We start from the raw sequence: 21,127 nt of genomic DNA on the forward strand, positions 1-21,127 counted from the left end.
CAATCTCCTCCAATATCAAAGCAGGCAAAAGAGAAAGCTCATGGGAGCTCTGCAACTGAAAAAGGTGAAGGAGTCAGTAAAGGGAGTAATCTGCGCAGGACTCACCGAGAACAGAGCCCTAACCCAGAAGAACTACCTTTCATGCAGTTTGGAACTAAAATAGTTGAGCTGTCCGAATTCATCAAGGACAAGCCCAACGTACGCGAAGTCATTAAGAACATGGTGAGAGCCATCAGGGTGCTTTACAATAGATCACAGGAAGAAATAAAAACGGCTAAGGAAAAGCCGGACATCCCAGCCTCAACGGTGTCACAGGAGACCCAAGGACAAAGCCATCGACCTTCGCTCAAGTAAAAGACTGCAAGACAAGGAGTGGGAAGCGTTGGGGAATCTACAGGCCCCAAAAAGGAAAAAAGCTTCTTGACCAGTCCAACAAACGGAACTAGGAGTTCAGAGGGGCCCAAAGTACCAAAAGTAGTAAAGTCGGTTAGTGAACCGAAACCGAAAGAAAATAAGAAAGATGGTTGGACTAAGGTCGCGAATAAAAAAAGAAATAAGGAACCAAAGATGCGAATCCGCTCTGAGGGAATTAAAATCTCCAGCAGAGAGGATCTAACATATGCGGAGATACTGAAGAAGGTGAAATCTGCCCCCGACCTAAAAGACCTAGGCGGAAATGTCAGCAAAATCCGAAGGACCCAGAAGGGGGATCTCATGTTTGAGCTGAGAAAATCCAGCGTGGGAAAAACCGACTTCTTTCCTAACCAAGTTATAAACTCACTTGGGGAGAATGTCGCGGTTCGTTCCCAAAAACATGAGGTCTCTATACAGTGCAAGGATCTCGAAGAGGTAACATCCAGAAAAGAGATCTGCACTGCCTTGAAGGAATAATTCAAATTGGAGGAATTCAGGGAAGAATCTATCGTGAGCCTAAGAAAAGATCAAACGGCCACAATGCGACTGCCAGTGGAGTCAGCGCAGAAGTTGTTGGCCGTGGGGAAGGTTCGGATTGGATGGGTTGTTTGCCGACTAAAGGAACAGATCTCTTTAAAAAGGTGCTTCAATTCCCTAATGTTTGGACACTTCGCGAAGGCATGCACTAGCGGCATCGCGAATGTCGAAGATGTGAGGAAAAAGGACATATTGCCAAGGAGTGCAATAGAGACCCCAATTGCATGTTGTGCGAAGAAAAGGAGGGAAGGGATAACTGGCATATTGCCAAAAGTGGTAAATGCCCATAATTGCGCTGGCTAACTCCAGTGAAAAACCGAGGTTAATACAAATAAACCTTAATCATTGCTTGCGCAGACCACTTACGAATCCGCAATGGAGATTGCTATCATTAGTGAACCGTACAGAAATCTTGACGGTGGTATATGGGTCACAGATTTGACTGGTGGAGCGGCGATATGGGCGTGCGGTCGTCAAGAAATACAATATAGCATGGGTCAGGCGGCTAGAGGCTTCGAGTGGCCACAAATAAGCGGTATATTCGTATATAGCTACCGAGCTTCACACTGCCTGAGTCTGAAGACATGCTAGTCGATCTTGTTCACGACGCAAGGGGACGAAGTCCAAAGGTGATAGCTGGTGACTTTAATGCGTGGGCTATCGAGTGGGGCAGCAAAGAGACTAACGCAAGGGGGCGGTGCTTATTAGAAGCATTTGCCCAGTTGGATGTGGTTCTGGGCAACGAAGGCTATATAAACACTTATCGGAAAGGGGGAACTGATTCAATTGTAGATCTGACATTCGTCAGCCCTACGTTAGCATGTGACATGTCCTGGGAAGGTAGCGAGGACTTCACGTACAGCGACCACCAGGCTATCACCTTTGAAGTAAGGACGGCACCAGAACGCAGGAGACCCGCACCCCGGAAGTTGAAATCCAAAAGAACACCAGGATGATCTGCCAAAGCGATGGATGAGCAGACATTCATGAATGTGTGGCTAGACTTGCCTAGCAAAGCAGGCACCTCCACGGATAGAGCTCTCCATGTCACACAGAGCATCTCTAAAGCATGTGACGCGTCGATGCCTGGGAGATGCTCATTCCCCACTAGAAGACCCAATTATTGCTGGAATAGTGAACTTGCCAGTCTTCGATCGATTTGCCACTGAGCCAGGCGAGCGGCTCAGATGGCAATAGGTAGGATCGATCAGGGGCAAAAGAAGCATGCCTATAGGCAGGCTCGCAAGAACCTGAAGCTCGCCACCCAGTAGAGTAAGAGGGAATGTTTTAAAGAGCTCTGTTAGGAAGCGGACATAAATCTATGGGGTAGCGCCTATAAAATCCTGACAGGACGATTCAGAGGCCGATCGTCTCCGCAGATCACAAGCCCTATACTCTTGTTGAAAATAATCCAGAGGTTATTTCCACAGCAGGAGGGGGGTACTGACAACTTTCAGCGCCCCCTGAATGTGACGCCGATTCCAGTCACCAGGGAGAGTTGATGGAGATCTGCGGTCGAATAGGCGACAGCAAAGCCCCGGGTCTGGACGGCATACCCAATAAAGCCCTCAAACTTGCCGGTAAATGTAGACCGGATATTTTCGCGGAGCTGTTCGAAAAGTTTCATGTCCAAGGGTATCTTTCCTGCACCATGGAAACGGCAGAAGTTGGTGCTGGTGCCTAAGGTTGGCAAACCTCCAGGGGAACCGTCCACCTATAGACCCATATGTCTTCTAGACACTATGGGGAAAATGTTGGAGCGGGTTATTTATAATAGACTGCTTCCAGTCGTCGAGAACCAAGGGGGCCTTTCAGATAGGCAGTATGGGTTCCGTATAACCAGATCAACCATTGATGCCATCAAAATGGTTGCTGGCTTGGCCGAAAATGCATTTTACGGAAGGGGTTGTACCAGCAAATATTGTGTGGTGGTGACCCTGGATGTGAGGAATGCATTTAACTCGGCCAATTGGAACCTTATACGAAAGTCTCTGGGGACGATTGGTGTTTCCACCTAACTACTTGAAAGAGCGGACACTCTGGTATGACACCGATAATGGACCCAAAGAGTACGTTGTCTCCGCGGGTGTCCCGCAGGGCTCTATACTAGGCCTACTACTGTGGAACATCATGTATAATAATGTACTCAACCTTCCGATTCCGGAGGAGGCCATAGTGGTGGTGGGCCGATGATATAACACTGGTTATGGTCGCAAAGCATCTCGAGGATGCTGAGTTGTACTCAAGCGAAGCAATTAGTGTTTTTAAGGCTTGGTTAGGGAGTGCTGGACTGGCACTCGCGGAGAAAAACACGGAAGCGGTCTTCATCACTAAGCGCCAGAAAAGAAATTACGCCTGCATTAGAATCGAGAATCGTATCATCACTTCCAAGCCGGCCATCAAATACTTGGGGGTGATGATAGACGGAGAACTTAATTTTAAGCAGCACATAGAGCATACTTGCAAAAGAGCATCCACCACCAGTATGGCTCTGGCAAGGATGATGCCGAACGTAGGGGGCCCGCGGCATACTTGCAGGCTGCTCATAGCCAGGGTAGTGAGCTTTATCATGCTGTATGCAGTCCCAGTTTGGGGAAAAGCGCTGCAGATTTTAGGCAATACACATAAACTGAGTGCGGCTTATAGAAGAACATCCTTAAGGGTGTGTTCTGCCTTCAGGACCGTCTCAGATGATGCAGCGTTCGTCATCTCGGGAATGATGCCGATTGACATCCTAAATGGTGAACATTTAATACGCCAGGTCCATCTCTCCCTTATCTCAGGTGAAAAAAGCCGAAAGAGAGGGATCCATAAGCAGATGGCAACAGCAATGGGACCAGGCCGATAAGGGTCGTTCGACTTACAGGTTGATCCCTTCCATCGGGGAGTGGCTGCAGAGAAAACATGAGAAGATCAATTATAATCTCACCCAGTTTTTCACCGGCCATGGAGGATACCGTCAATATCTGTACAAGTTTAAATTGGACACCGGACCTAATTGTCCAAACTACACCGGGGTCCCAGAGGACCCAGCGCACGTATTCTTCTAATGTCCTAGGTTCGTGGAAGAAAGAATGAACCTAGAGGAAGCTCTAGGTGAAGTGCTGTCGCCGGAAAATTTTCTCCGGAGAATGGTAGCTTGCCTGGAAGACTGGGATGTGATCAACTCCATGATCGCTGGAATCTAAAATAAACTGCGAAAAGCAGGAGAAGTGAGGAAGACGCGGTTACGAACCATGCGGGTAGACGAAAGGAGACCTTGCTAAAGTAAGCTTACTCCGCCCGGTGATGTAATACCTAAAGATGGTTCCACGGATAGGGGGTGAGTCGGGGGTGGTTTTAGTGGGTAAAAATCCCACACTCTGGCGTGCCCAGGCCAGAGTCTTTTGAAGTTTTCCACCTCTTCAAAAAAAAAAGACGGACAGACGGACAGAAGATGTGGTAACGTGGCTGAGAATGCGGAGCATGTCATATTTGATTGCCCCAGGTTCACGGCGCACCGAACAAGAATGGAAGCGGTCGCAGACAGGCGTTCAACACCCGAAAACATTGTGAAGTTCATGCTGGAGTCAATGGATGCCTAGAACCAGTTAGTGAGGGAACTGCGAGCTATTTACCAACAACCTAGACAGGAAGAACTACAATGAAAACAAGGAAGGGAGAGAACTATAAGAACAGGCGGGCAGACGGACAGACGGACAGTCGGACACAAAAGTTTAAAACGATCAAGTTCATATAATTCGAAAAATGGATAACAGAAAATGAACTTAGACCGCATAAAAGAATATAACAACGAAAATACGCTTCCCAAAAATCTATATTGATAACACTGTTTGTATCAATATATTCATAAAGGAAAGATATGAATCAATCAAACCGGGGGATACCGACAACTGGGCGTATCGGATATAAGGGTTTTGTGTTCATCTTATGTTAGAAAGTTTCTGTGCACAATTTTTCATTCGTACATAACTAGGAATGCAAAATATGTTATAATACTTTGCACATTCATATTAACGACATGACTACTGCGTTCATCCTAAATAAATAAACCTTGTATGACGTATGACGATGTATACATATATATGTGCACATCAAAATAGATCTAACTCACCTCGACGCATTTCCACTCTACTCCACGTATAAAAGCATACACTAATATATACGTTACGTACGCAAATTAAAAACCGCTTGTAACCAGGTATACAGAAGTCTATTATATTGGTTACCACCCGAAATTTTTATTGGCATAAATTGATCGTTCTTGGTCCCGCGTCCTGCCACGGAGTACAAATCAGCCAAAACAGGACTCTGCTGCGTGGGGGCTTGGTTACAAACTGGTAACCCGAAAAATCGGGGCTCTGCGGAATCCCTGTTTACTTAGAAGCGAGCAAATGGACCCCAATGCAAGGGCACTTTTCCCTGCATACCCCATGTGGGATAATGAAGTTGCGTCGGCGCGGAGAGCGCGAAGAAGAACTTTTCTCTCCGTCAGTTCGGTTTTAGAGTAGGGAGATCCACAGTTGATGCTATCATGCAAGCCGTGCATGCCGTTCGACGAGCGGAGGCATATAGTCGCCGAACTCGACGGATGGTGCTCCTCCTAACGCTTGACGTCAGAATCGCCTTTGATTCCGTAAGATGGAAAGACATTTTAGCCACACTAGACAATACTTCCCACTGCTGAACTATCTCTTACGGATATTGAGGGACTATCTGAGGAACCGCTTCCTGCCCTATGAAACACTGGAGGGTCAGAGGTGGATGGAGATCACGTCGGGGGTAGAACAGCGATCCATGCTAGGGTCGAACCTCTAGAACGTTACCTATGATAGTCTACTTAAACTCGACATGCCTGCCTCTAGCAGGCAGATGGGGAGGTGTTTAGTTGATAATCCGACGACGTATTGAACCGGGAGTCCAACACTCTGCACGTAAATGCATTCACCTACCCTCCCCAAAGAAAAAACAAAAACAAGTCGGAATACCGGAAGCTCGCGCTTCGGGTATGAAGGTTTTGTGTTCATCTTATGTAAGAGACGCACATTTTTCTGTCCGTATATAGCTACAAATCCAACATAATCCTTCATATTTTTCCAAACTACGAGACATACGTACATATTAGAGCCATAGATATCACGCTCACCCTAAACAAACAAACTGCCTATTACCTACTGTACACATACAGTATGTCAAGAAAATCTTTGCAAAAAAAAAAACAGTTGTATAGATTTCACTTCGATATGAAATAAAATGAATAAATGGTAAAATTCTTAAAGTTTAAAAAAGGGAAATTGTTGGTTAGTTTGGCAATCACCTACTTACACAATAAACACATATACTCCATTTCAAAAGGCAATGTAAATACGCCAAAAGTAATCGTGATCACATTTTCCACTGTCAAAAAATTCTTTGCAAAACACACTGTAATACGTACACGCATGCATATAGCGACAGAATTCTCTAGAATTCTAGATGGTACTATTCGGTATCGCATTGATATGTTTATGTTGCTGCATTCAAAGTGAAATCCGTTTGCAATCGGTTGTATTTTGTTTGATTGTTCATTGAAAATTTTTTAAAGTCAAAATGCCTGGAAGCAGAACACTCGACAACATTATTCAGTTAGTGTATTTTCATTATTGTAAAGGAAAAACTGCAAAGGAGCTTGCGGAAATGTTTTCAGTTAAATTGAGAACCGTTTACAATATAATAAATCGCGCTGCAAAAGAAGATAGGATACATTTACGTTGCTCACAAGGAAGGCCGAATAAGCTTACTCCTAGAGAGGTAAGAAAAATCATAAGAAAAATCGATGAAAATCCTTACACTTCCACAAGATCGTTGGCTGTTGAACTAGAAAAGGATTGTGGAGTTCAAATCTCACATGAAACAGTGAGAAAAGTACTCTTAGAACATAAATATTCTTCGAGAGTAGCCAGGAAAAAAACCGCTGTTATCAACATTCAATATAAATAAAAGATTTTCATTTGCAAAAGAGCATGTTTTATACCCCATCGAATACTGGGATGACGTTATTTTTTGCGATGAGACTAAAATTATGCTCTATTACAATGAGGGCCCAAATAGAGTCTGGAGGAAGCCTCTTGAAGCTTTATGTTATAAAAATATTATACCAACAGTAAAATTCGGGAAATTGTCGGTCACGGTTTGGGGATGCATTTCATCAAAAGGAGTAGGCATATTAAGATTTATTGACGAAACAATGGATAAAGAGTATTATTTAGATATTCTGAAAACAGAATTGGTTCAAAGTGCCACAAAATTTGGTTTTATCGATCCTAGTAATCGTAATAAATTAAATTTCAAACTATACCAAGACAACGACCCTAAACATAAGTCTTTTTTGTGTAGATCTTGGGCGCTTTATAATTGTGCGAAAGTTATCGATACACCAGCATACAGCCCGGACTTGAACCCAATCGAAAATTTGTGGGCTCATCTTAAAAAAAGAGTTGCAAGGAGAAGTCCGAAGTCAAAAGAGCAGTTAAAAGCCTTTATTCAGGAGGAATGGGAAAATATACCAAACGAATACGATGTCAAAAAATTGATATCCTCTATGAAAAGGAGACTGCAGGCTGTGCTTGATGCTAAGGGTTTCCATACTAAATATTAAGAATGAAAAATATTAATTTAATTACTTTTTTTATTCACTTTTTTATTCAATAATGTATTTTGCAAAAAATTATTTGACACTGAAAGAAATGTAGTTTTTTATTTGTAACGCTTTCAATCTTTACTCGGAACAAGTTTTATGTTCTTTTATTTGTAAAGTATTAGCTAATATTCCAATAAAACATTACACTTTAAGAAATTACCAAAAAATGTATTATTTTGCTTTTTACCATCTGTCAAACAGAAATATTTCTAGTTATTTTCCGTTTGCAAAGAATTACTTGACATACTGTATATGCACGTATTTAAATTTATCGTACCCATATTTCCGATTTGCGTGTTATATCTATCTGAATTAGGCACTACCCGCAAAGTTCATTAGCACGCATGTATTATATACCTACATACACACATGTCTGGTTGACAAATAACTAAAAAACTAAAACAAAATAATTGTCTGCGACCCAATTCATAAGAATTCATTTCGTTGTGGTATCGAGGAATTGATATGTGATGATGACGTCATGCGGGTTGTAGAGTGCACGAAATTCACAAAAAATTGTAAAGTTTCACCCCCTATAACTTTGTTAATAATAGTTGGATTTTGTTCAAACTTGACCAAACTGTGCACTATAGTCTTCATTACACGCATGCCAAATTTTGTACTTCTGGGATGAACATAAGGGGGGTCCCGAGTAAATTTCTAAAATGTGGAAATATACTATTATTAACTTTATTTGTGCAGATATCGGAACCGGATATATTTTGAGGCCTAGATTTCGTAGAGATGCACTACTGTGATTTTTTTCAGATTTTTCGGTTGGATAGGTTCTGAGAACGAGACCTGTTACACTTTTTGTGGATCATATTTTCAACCCTCACTCCCCTATGTTTCATCCGATATCAAATATTGAACCAGATTCGAAAAGTACTAATTGAGACCTTTCATTTGATACCCTACTTGGCTACATTCTGTGAAAAAAAAATTTGCACCCTCCATTCACATGTACGGGGAGCCCCCCTTAAACTTAACACAAGATGGCGCCACTTACTGCATGTAAAGGGATCACCAGATTACATACTTTCACCAATTTTCGTGACAATCGGTCAAGCCGTTTCCGAATAAATCGGGTGTGACAGACAGACAGACAGACAGACAGACAGACAGACAGACAGACAGACGGACAGACAGACACCGTCTCGATTCTAATAAGGTTTTGTTTCACACAAAACCTTAAAAAGACTTATATCCCCATATGCTTTGTTATCTTGCACTTCTGGCATGCAATGCACTGTCTGCCCCAAGATTTAATGTCTTTACTCATTGACGGCCAGAAAAATTTTACGGTGACTAGCCGATTCGTTGACGGTGTCTGGGATATCTGCAACACATGAAATGTGAATGTCAGCAACTAGGTCATCTTTAGTAGTGACTTGGTTGTTAAAGCTCAACTGCCGAAGTTAGCGAGGGGACACTTTGTCGGGCTTTTGTTTCAGAGCAAAAATGAGTTGCTAATGGTCCGTGAACACTGTGAACACTCTGGCGTCATAGAAATACCAGAAGTATTTAATTGCGAGGTACGCGGCTATGAACTCACGATCATATGTTCTGGAGTTCCGCTGAGCGGTAGTCAACTGTTTGGAGAAGAAGCTCATCGGCTGTTAGAGTTGCTTCACTTTCTGATGAAGAACAGCATCTAAGGCAACGTTTGAGGAATCGACGAATACTGCTAGGGGTGCGTTTTGCTGAGGGAATTCCAGAAACGTAACATCCACCAACTGTTACTTGGTGGATTTAAATGCCTGATAGCAGACAAGAAGGCGTTAAGGATCGACTGATGGTAGGTGTCCTTGGGAAAGAAGCGGCGATAGAAGTTTAACATGCCCGAGAACCTTCCCAGATCTTTAACAGTTTTTGAAAGCGGTAAGCTCTAAATCGCTTGTACCTTGACTGGGTCCGGTTGAATGTCTTCAGGGGTAATCAGGTCGCCGAAGAATCTCACCTGCGATTTTACGACCTTGCATTTCTCAACGTCAAGTATATAGGCGCGGATCGACGAATAATACGCGAAGGACCGAGAGTTCAGCGCCTGTGTCGACCACAACAAGTTGCGCCGGTTGAAGGAATCGTAGATTGGGTTGCAACATGGTGCTGCATTTCGGGTAGCAGTCTCCTGAACTCCCAGGAAGTCTGTTTTTGCGGTGCGAAATTGCAGGAGGTGGTACATTTTTAAGGTTTTGGGTGAAACAAAACCTTATTAAAATCGATTCAATGTCACACTCAATTTGCTCGGAAACGCTTGAACTGAGAGCCACGAAATTTGGTGAGAACATATAGTCTGTGTGCCCTTTTATATGCAAAAAATGTCGCTATTTTGTGTGATGTTTGAAGGGGGCTCCCCGTACATGCGATAAGAGAGTGTACATTTTTTTTCAAGAAAATATGATCATGTGGGGTATGAAATGAAAGGGCTCGATTAGCACTTTCTGAAACTAACCTTATTTCTGATGTTGCCGGAAACACAGGGGAGATAGGACTCAAAATGTGCGACCCAAAAAATGAATCAGTCTCGTTCTCAAAACCTATCGAATCGAAAAATCTGAAAAAAATCACAGTGGTGCATCTATATAAAATCTAGGCCTCAAAATATATCCCGTTCTGATATCAGCACAAATAAAGTTAATAATAGCATGTTACCCTGTATAGGAAATTTTCCGAACAGCCACCCTTAAGTTCACCCGAGAAGTACAAAATTTGGTATCAGCATAGGCGATTATATAGAACATAATTCTAAAAAGATTGAACGCAATCCAATTATTATTAACAAAGTTATGGAAGGTCAAATTTTCGCATTTCAGGTAAATTTATTGCACCCTAAGACATGAATGACGTTATTATCATGTAAAGTCAAATTACAGGAATGGCGATGTCCATGGGGACGTCACGGTTTTCGTTTTTTGGCTTTTTTTAGTTATTTTCATATCGGTGTCAATTACTCGAGGGAGACATATGTGTAATAAAACGGATAGTAACCGATTAGGATGCGTTGGATCAATTTATTACTGCCTATTACCGCATTGATGTTTGTTTATTTATAATGAACACAGTATTTATGTCGTTGATATGTACGTCTTGCCTATCTTGGAGTGACGGAGTGTTTTATATTTTTAGCTATGTCCGAATGGAGAATCGTGCATAGAGAATTGCTCACATAAGATGAACACACAACCTTTATACCTGAAGCGCCCAGCTTCCGGTATCCAGACTTGTGTTGTTATCTTGGCGAACTTACAATGATACCAGGATGCCCCACCACCTGCCGAAGGTCCCAGTTGCCGAGCGAACGCAAAGTACCGACGTCCTCTGTCAACTCACCGGCGACCTCTGCAGCCGCAGTGACTGTAAAAGCTCGATACCGACTTGTTACCACCCAACTGATTCATTTCACGCAGCAGTTGTTTTGACGCACGTTCACCTAGAGTAAGCTCAGTCAGCAAGTGGTTAAGTTTAGCAGTCTCACTTATTGACAGGCGCAATACGAGCGCTCTTTTAGTTTCTTGTGACCCTCGAGAACGTCGGAGACAAACTCAACTGTCTCCTCAATTGTACCTCGAGCTGGAGGAACCATGCTGCCTAGCTCCTACACCAAAACGGCGGGGCCCACGAAGCCATAGCAGTTACCGAAGGACTTGCCTCTATTCTGATTTACACGCTGATCGGAAATGAACAACCCACAAGAAATTAAAAACACGAAAGTAGAACGAATGCAGAACAGTGTGACAAGCGACCCAAGTGATGCCTAACCATACTACCATCGAATCACGGCGAATGGACGAGTATGTGAAAAAGAGGGGGATCCTCTAATTAATCAGCAGGCGCCTAAGACGGCGGACAGGATATTCTGAAAACCAACACCAACAGCTCAAAAGGAGGAAGCGTGCAGCGAATGTAGGAAGCTCGACCAGCATTGCGAAGCCCAAAACGCACGAAAATCATGAATGGACTAAAGTTACCAGCAAAACAGCGAGAGGAAACTGCCATCATAAGCGAACCGTATAGACACCGTCACGGTGGCGTATGGGTCACAGATTCGATTGGTGGAGCGGCGATATGGACGGTTGACAGGCCATACAATTTACTGAAAGTCAGGCGGCCAGTGGCTTTGCGTGGTCGAAAATAAATGGTGCATATGTATACAGCTGCTACGTCCCACCAAGTTTGACACTGACATTTGAACAAATGCTTGATAATCTTGTTCTCGACGCGAGGGTACAAAGTCCAAAGGTGATTGCTGGTGATTTCAATGCTTGGTCCCTAGAATGGGGTAGTAGAGAATCAAATGCTAGGGGGTGCAGTTTATTAGAAGCTTTTGCGCAGATGGACATAGGTTTGGCTAACGAAGGTGCTGCGAACACTTGTTGACCTAACTTTTTTCAGCCTTGCACTGACGTGTGGTATGTCCTGGTGCATCAGCAAACGCTACACCGAGCCATATAGCAAAGGCTCATCATGCCAGAAGCCGAGAAAGAGTTCAGGCTAGTCAATAAAAGCTTAGGGATGTGGTTAGATCAACTGAATAAAGCAGGTGCATCTACAAAAGAGCCCTCATTCTGCAATAGAAAACCAAACTATTGGTGGAAAGGTGAACTGGCCAGCCTTCAATCAGCCTGCCACCATGCCAGAAGAGTGGCTCAGAGGGCGGTAGGTAAGGTTGATCAGGGACAAAAAGAGCTCGCCATCCAACGAACCAAGAGGAAATGCTTTAAGGAGCTCTGTTCCGAAGCGAACCTAAACCCGTGGGGAGTGACTACAGAATTGTGATGGGACGATTCAGATGCTGTTCGCCCCCGCAGATCATGTATCCCACTCTCCTGTTGAAAATCATTTTGGGGTTATTCCCCCGACAAGAGGAGGGCACCGCCACATTCCAACCACTCTGAATGTGACGGCGATTCCGCCAGTCACCGAGCTGCTAGAGATCTGCGGTAGAAGAGGAAACAATGAAGCGCCGGGCCTTGACGGAGTATGGAACGAGGCCCTTAAGCTTGCCGTGAAATCCAGACCGGACATTTACGCTGAGTTGTTCGAAGCGTGCATGTCCGAGGGGATATTTCCAGCGGCATGGAAGCAGCAGAAGTTCTGCCTGTCAAGCCTGGTAAACTTCCAGGTGCGTGGTAGTAATCCTGGATGTCAAAAATGCATTCAATTCGGCCAATTGGAATCCAATACGCAAATCCCTAGCGAATGATGGTATTCCGGCCTATCTAGATGCTATCGTCGATAGTTATTTAGGTGAAGGGAGGCTCAGGTATGACACTGATGACAGAGTACGTTCCTTCCACGGATGTCCTGCAGGACTACGTATTGGGCCAACTACTGTGGAACATCATGAACAACAATGTACTTAAGGTTCCCTTTCTGACGGAGGCCACAGTCGTAAGTTACACTGACGGCATAGCGTTGGTTGTTTTCGCAAAAGATCTCGAAGATGCTGAATTGTACTCAAGCATCACTTATCATCACTTCCAAGCCGAACATCAAACACTTGGGGGTGGGGATAGACAGGAAGCTTAGTTATAAGCAGCAGGCGTACTATGTTTCCGACAAATCATCCACTGCTAGTATGGGCCTGGCGAAGATGATACCGAACGTGGGAGGGTCAGGTCATACCTCCAGGCTGCTTATAGCCGGGGTGGCGGCCTCAATCATGCTCTATGCGACCCCAGCTTGCAAGGAGGCGATGCGGACGTCAGTTACCATTAATAAATTGTGTGCACCGCCCTGAGGGTATGCTCTGCCTTCAGGGCTATCTCAGATAATGCAGCGTTCGTCATCTCCGGAATGATGCCGATTGACACCTTGGCAGATGAGATGGCAAACATATACAATGCGTATTTCAATTTCTCCCTCATCGCAGACAAAGAAGGCTGAGAGGGAGCGATCCATAAATAGATGGAGCGATAAAGTCCCGGGGAAACCTGAGCATGTATTTTTTCGTTGTCCGAGGTTTGTGGAGGAAAGGAGGAATCTAGAGACGACTCTAGGAAAGGTGTAGATTTGCTGGTACCCAAAATGGTAGCACAACAAGAGAACTGGGATTCGGTCAACTCCATGATTGCATCTATCCAAAATAAACTGCGATAGGTAGAGAAGAGGAGAAAGTGCGGTCACGAACGTCGCGTATAGAAGAAAGGGGACTAATGTAAAGTGAACTGACTCCGCCCCGTGATGTAATACCTTATGGTGGTTCCGGGGGGCAGGGAGAGAGTCGGGGGTGGTTTTAATGGGCAAAAATCTCCTGTGTCCAGAGCAGTGTCTTTTGAAGATTTCCACCTCCTCAAAAAAAAACAAGTCGGAATACCGAAAGCTCGCGCTTCGAGTATAAAGGTTTTGTGTTCATCTTATCTAAGAAATTTGAACGTACATTTTTCTATCCGTATACAGCTACAAAACTACGAGACATACGTACATATTACAGCCGTAGATGGTACGCTTATCCTAAACAAACAAACTGCCTATTTCCGAATACTGTACACATATGCACGTATATAAATTGATCGTACCCATATTTCCGATTTACATCTTATATCTATCTGTATTAAGCACTACCCGCAAAGTCCATTAGCACGCGTATACTATATACCTACAAACACACATGTCTCCTTGGAATAATTGATATTCATATGCAAATGATTAAAAAACTAAAACAAAATAATTCTTTTCCACCCAATTCATACGAACTTACTTCATTGTGGTATTGACGAATTGATATGTGATGATGACGTCATCAGGTTGTAGAGTGCAGGAAATTCACAAAAAATTGTAAAGTTTCACCCCCTATAACTTTGTTAATAATAGTGTGATTTTCTTCAAACTTGACCAAATTGTGCATTATGTTCTTCATTATACGGATGCCAAATTTTGTACTTCTGGGATGAACATAAGGGGGGTGCCGGGTAAATTTCTAAAATGTGGAAATATACTATTATTAAGTTTATTTGTGCAGATATCGGAACCGGATATATTTTGAGGCCTAGATTTCGTAGAGTTGCACTACTGTGATTTTTTTCAGATTTTTCGGTTGGATAGGTTCTGAGAACGAGACCTGTTACACTTTTTGATGGTCATATTTGGAGCCCTCACTCCCCTATATTTCACCCAATATCAGATATTGAACCAGTTTTGAAAAGTACTAAGACCTTTCATTTGATACCTCACATAGCTATATTCTGCGAAAAAAAATTTTGCAGCCTCCTTTCACATGTATGGGGAGCCCCCCCTTAAACTTAACACGAAATGGCGTCAGTTGCTGCATGTAAAGGGAACGGCAGATCACATACTCCTACCAATTTTCATGACAATCGGTCCAGCCGTTTCCGAATAAATCGGCTGTGACAGACAGACAGACAAACACACAGACAGACGGACAGACAGACAGACAGACAGACAGACAGACGGACAGACAGACATCGAATCGATTCTAATAAGGTTTTGCTTCACACAAAACCTTAAAAAGAAAGAAAAAGAGACAGACACACAGACGGACAGCAAACAGATTTTACTAAGGTTTTATTTTACACAAAACCTTAAAAATGAAGTTTGGATTCAGATATTAATCAATGATCTAGAAAAAGTAGCAGGAATCCGCGCTCGTGAATTGGATACCTCCAAGGAGCAAATTCATAAGATTTTATCGACTTGCTCGAAGATTTGTAATTTGTTCACCATGTTGTTGAGATATTTCGGCAACCCTTGAAGAGGAAGCTCAAACTCGTATGTTCATCATCATCATCCGACTTTTCCGATTTTTCGGCAACTCTTGACGGTCATATTTTCGGCGTGCGTATTAGGCCAGAAATACAACAGCAGAATGACTGCGTGTGTGCGGTGTGAGAGGGCTTTCAAATTAAGTCCATTACACCGCCTTATCCGATGCGCAACGCGGCATGCAAAAAAGTTCGAAAAATTAATCCTTTGGGATACGGTTTACCGTCTGTCAATCTGTCTGTCACGCACAATCTTTTGATAAACGGTTGTAGCGATTGATACCAAACTTGGTAGGATGGTGGAAACAGTGAACGCCCGCGCATGCAGTGAGTAACGTCGTTCTATGTGGGTTTTTATTTGATTTTTTTTTCACCAAATATAATTTTGTGGAGTATCAAATGGAAGATATCGATTAGCACTTTTCATTGTTGGCCTCAGTTTTGACACTTATTGCAAAATAGGAGAGGGCGGTTGGAAATGGAAATTTTTTCACGGACCCATTCTCAGAATCGTAAAATTTGAAGAAAAACACAAAGCTGTCACTATACCACCTAATACTGATAAAGTTCTAATAGGTCAAAGTTGTTGCTTCAATGAAAATTTTAAGACTTTGAATATCAGTATCATGCTAAAGTGAATATTTTGACAGAATATATGGACATATATTCAATGCTAGGTATAAATGAACAAATGTTCACTCAAATATTTTTATATAAGAAATACACAAAACCTTTCATCTATATAATATAATAGATTAAAAGTTGAAAATCTTATAACTGAATAAATGGAAAATAGATATAAGTACATACACTTTCCGCGAGGAATATTATCCACATTTCCGAACTATCCAAACATGAAATGAAAATAAATGTACCTACTTCAAGGTAGAAAGCTTGAAAGATAATTTAGCCTTAATGATGTGTACTTTACAAAGTCGAAAATTGATAACATACTGAGAATAATTTCTGTTTGGACTAGACGAATATTTTTTAATTAGAACTGATGAAAAGCCATAAAATCTTCTCAATCCTTCTTTCGCTTGAGTTGATGACTAATAATCACATTAAGTTAGTGGCCCAGTTTTCAAATTTATTTGATGAAATGCGCCTAGTCCTATGCTCTATTCAATTTAATTATGTTAATTTATTGGGGGTTGTTGAGAATGAGGGTTCAAATTGGGTTTCTTGACGTAACGATCCGCCCAATGGAATATATTTTCCAGTTTATTGGGATGTTCATTATACCACGAGATACAAACGGGTCGAGTCACCCGTCTGTTGCTTTAGCTTGTTGTGGGGACCGCGGTAACTCTTTTGCATCTCAACTTGAATTTGCCCTTAGACTTCACAAATTTGGTTGGAATATATATACATTCATACAAAGTCATGTATGTTTCGTATATTCCTGCAATTATAATGGAATGTAGCTTTTTGCACTTTAATTTTCTTTTTTTTACACTTTCTTTAATTTCTTAGATATGGGTGCGCGATCCCCACATATACCAAAAAAGTGTTCGAATTGGTGACCAGTAGATCACATTCCGCCATCTGCATTGAACGTACATTTTCAAAATCGTTAAAAATGACAATCTCGATTGACTATGATCAGCTATAAAAACGAAAAGTGGCGAAAATTGAAATGTCCCCAGGGTCGAGAATATTGGGTCAGTCAGTCCCCCGTTACGAACAATATTTCACGCACCTCGTGCTGAAATGTATCGTTATGAAATCCATAAAAGTCTTTAGATGGGAGGGTCTTTTGCGATCCAAAAGATCCACTGCAGACTGTACCCTCACTCGTTGTTTCTTCTGCAATATGTGTCGATGAGGTCAGCCTATGAGGTTTGCATGCCGTCCCGCCATCTTGCAGATATTGAATGCCGAAATGCCTTTTTGCAGAGGTGAGTTTTACTGTGAGTTCGGGAATGGAACGGTTCCTTCATTCCATTAACGATATATCAAGGAGCATCATGATAACAAAGTGCGTTTTATAAGTTTACTAATAATATTAGCAAGAGGCATCCACTGCACGCTAAAGACACTGTTGCGCTGCTTTACTGGTTATAGAATATTATTTAAACCTATAACCAACAAAAACTTTATTATGTTTCCTATATCCAATTGCTTCACACTGGCATCTGGTATTAACTGTTCTCTCAGCTGCCATTCAACCATAGTTGAAATTCTGAACACACTAAAGCAGAAACTTTCCGTGCGGTGGTTTACTACTACTCTAAGAGTGTCCAAAAACACATGAAGATGGAAACAAAGGATTGTAACTCTCCAAGTGGTAAGAAGTCACAGACTTCGAATCCACCCGCGACTCTGAGAAATCAAGTCGTGGCCGAGGCACGGATTTTGGAGGCCTCACCTAATTCATATTCCCCCAGGGAGAAATCTGTGGAGGACACCCGGGGTCTATAGCGCGGTCAGCCCAAAAGGATAGTACAGAAATTCCCTTAATGAGAGGAACTGGAAATCTGACTACGGTCGGTCGGTCGGTGACACCGTTACCTAACTCTTCTAAAATATGGACGAAGAAGGCTCGGCAGAGGAAACATCAGCCGCAAATCAGAAGGGACTACAGGCTTGCCTGTCAGAACTTTCTCCTTTGCCTGTACCCGGAAAAAAGGAAGAAAGCGAAGCTGGTAATGTGGATGCAACCGATTCAATGCGGGTATGTAAAAATAGATCCATTCAGCCCGGACTCCGTAAACCTGGGAGGGCTTCTAGCCGACCAACGAGAGGAACTGGAAATCTGACTACGGCCAGTCGGTCTCTCTAAAATACGGGGGAGGGAGGCTCGGCAAAAGGAAACTTCAGCCGCAAATGAGAAGGGACCACAGGCTTGCCTGTCAGGACGTTCTCCTCCTCCTGTACCCGGAAAAACGGAAGAAAGGGAAGCTGGTAATGTGGACGCAACTGGTCCAATGACGGTATGGGAAAATAGATCCATGCAGCTCGGACTCTGTAAACCTGGGAGGGCTTCTGGCCGACGACAACGGAAGGCCCTGCAAGAGAAGGTGAAATTTCTTGGGAATGAGTGCATGGACGTTGCTACACCACCAAATGTGGCGATATTCAGAGAAATCGGACGCAAAAAAGCGGAACTTTTGGTAGAAGGTGAGGACAAGCTGGTAACCCCGGTGAAATCTACACTGAACGCAGTAGACTTTTCAGTTAGCGGCAGTTTTCATATTAGACTGCACTTATGGCTACAAACATAAGATTTGGTCAAATCAACCTGCAGCATGCCAAAGCTTCTTTCTATCTACTGGTGGCAAGGTTGGCAAAGTTGCAGGACTGTCCTTCTATATTTCTGGGTCAAGAGCCATGGGTTCGTTTTAACAAAATCCGTGGTATTGGATCAGTCAAGGGATCTTCTGCGATGAAAGATCCTCGAGACCGAGGGCCTGCGTTCTGATGTCAAAATTGTTAGAAGCAACCATGCTGAGACAATTGTGTTCCCAGGACCTTGTTGCGGTCAACTTACAATATCAGGTTAATGGTAAGAGGAGAAACGTTATAGTTGCCTTTGCCTACTTACACTATGAATGTGCCCTCCGTCGACGCAAGAACTAAGGGATCTGGTAGTCTATGCAGAATCAAGTGGCCTTGAACTTTTAATAGGTTGTGATACGAACGCTCAGCATATTTGTTGGGGCAGTAGCAAATGCAATCCTAGAGGAGAGAAGCTGTTTGATTTTATCACTTCAGCTGGTCTGATGACCGCGAACGTAGGGTGCGCCCCTACGTTTGTGGGGCCAAGAAAAAGTGAAGTAATTGACCTAACAATCTGCACTTCAAAGTTGTTAGAGTTGATTAGAAACTGGCGAGTACTAGATGAAGTCTCACACTCAGATCACCGTTACTTAGAATTTAGTCTAACTATTACAGTTGAACAGCCTGTAATACAAAGGCGGAATCCTAGGAAAACGGATGGACAAAGTTCAATGAAGTACTTCTCGACAAAGTTGAGCTCTCTAGGCGACTAAGGACTCCTTTGGCGACAGAAGATCAACTGAAAACTCTGAATCGCACACTTTTAGAGTGTTTTGAAGGGGCTTGTCCTATTTTCCGAGGCCAAAGTGGTAAAACGGTTCCATGGTGGAACCGAGAACTACAGAGACTAAGGAAATCAACCAGGCAACTTCTGAATCGTGCTTGCAAAAGCACTAAGGATGAAGACTGATTAAACTTCCGGAGCTCACAACGTGAATATCAGAGGCTTGTAAAACGCTCGAAACGAGACTGTTTCAGAACATACTGGAAGGTGAAAGGGAGACTTCCAGGTTGTGCAGAGTCTTTAATAAGGATTAGTCGGCCAAGTTGGACTCTCTTAGGAATTCTGATGGTACTTTCACGAATTTCACGATTGAGTCTATAAGACTCTCTTGGAAGTACACCACCCGGGAGAGCAGGTCTCAGAAGTGGGAAGAAGAGAATTGGCAGTTTCTGCAAACCCTTCAACACGAAGGTGTTGTTAGGGAAATTTGGACACTGCGAGAGGGGATTTTTGCCAATGGAAAACCGAGAGCTGCTATACTATCATTTAAACATTTCAGAGCACCTGGTATGGATGGCATCTACCCAGCGATGCTAAAGGACGGTATAGAGCACTTAGAGCTCTGGGCTACGGGCCTTCCTCTTGGCAAAAGGTGAAGGTAGTCTTCATACCAAAGCCTGGGAAAAATGCCTATTCTAATCCAAAGAACTTCAGGCAAATCAGAATAACATCATTTTCGCTGAAATGTCTAGAGAGACTGGTTGAGCGCCACATTCGGGAGAAGGCGCTAAAGTCACACCCCCTAAATGAAAACCAGAATGCTTACCAACGTGGAAAATCCTCTGAATCTGCTTTTCATTCTTTGGTTTCAAAAAGAGAGGATGCAACTCTAAAGCGTGAGTACGCGATGGGGGGTATTCGTGGACATTGAAGGGGCTTTTGACTGTGCATCCTTCCAAAATCTCTGTGATGCCGCCAGAGAGCATGGTGTGGACGAAACTCTAATAAAGTGAATCTACGCTATACTAACGTAGAGATTGTTGTGTGATGAAGTGGATGTTAATCGCTGTTTAACAACGGAAGCGGCGAAAGGCTGCCCTCAAGGAGGTGTACTATCGCCACTTCTGTGGAGTATGCTGATCAACTCACTATCTTGCGAACTGCAAAATCTGCCAATACACGTTCAAGCTTATGCGAATGACGTGGCTATACTGGCTGTTGGTCGAGATCTCGGAATAGTGTGTAGAAATACACAACGTGCCGTTGATTTCATTGACAGTTGGTGTCTCAGGCATGGACTTTCAGTAAATCCAAATAAAACCACAATGGTATTATTTACAAAAAGGAGGAAACTGAATGGTCTTTTCCTTCCAAAGATGAAGGGCACAACCCTTCGACTCTACGAGGAAGTGAAATATCTGGGATTTATTCTAGAAAAGAAGTTTCTTTGGAAAAAAACATGTAGAGATTTAGATAAAACGAGCTCTCACAGCTTTTGGACTGTGTAGGCGGACATGGGGGCTTAGCCCTCAGGTAGTAATGAGGATATATGGTGCTATCATTAGGCCAATGTTCGCTTATGCATCCGTAGTGAGGTGGGTTAACGTGAAACAGAAGAGTTTCCACTGTAAACTAGTCACACTGCAAAGAACTGTGTGACTGGGTGTCACCGGTGCCATGAACACCACATCTGGCGTAGCTCTGAAAGCATTACTCAATTTTCAGCCCTTGGATTTGTTTATTAAGAGCACTGTAATGAGAGCGGCT

Source organism: Hermetia illucens, chromosome 2 (assembly GCF_905115235.1).
Source record: "Hermetia illucens chromosome 2, iHerIll2.2.curated.20191125, whole genome shotgun sequence".
NCBI lineage: Eukaryota > Metazoa > Arthropoda > Insecta > Diptera > Stratiomyidae > Hermetia > Hermetia illucens.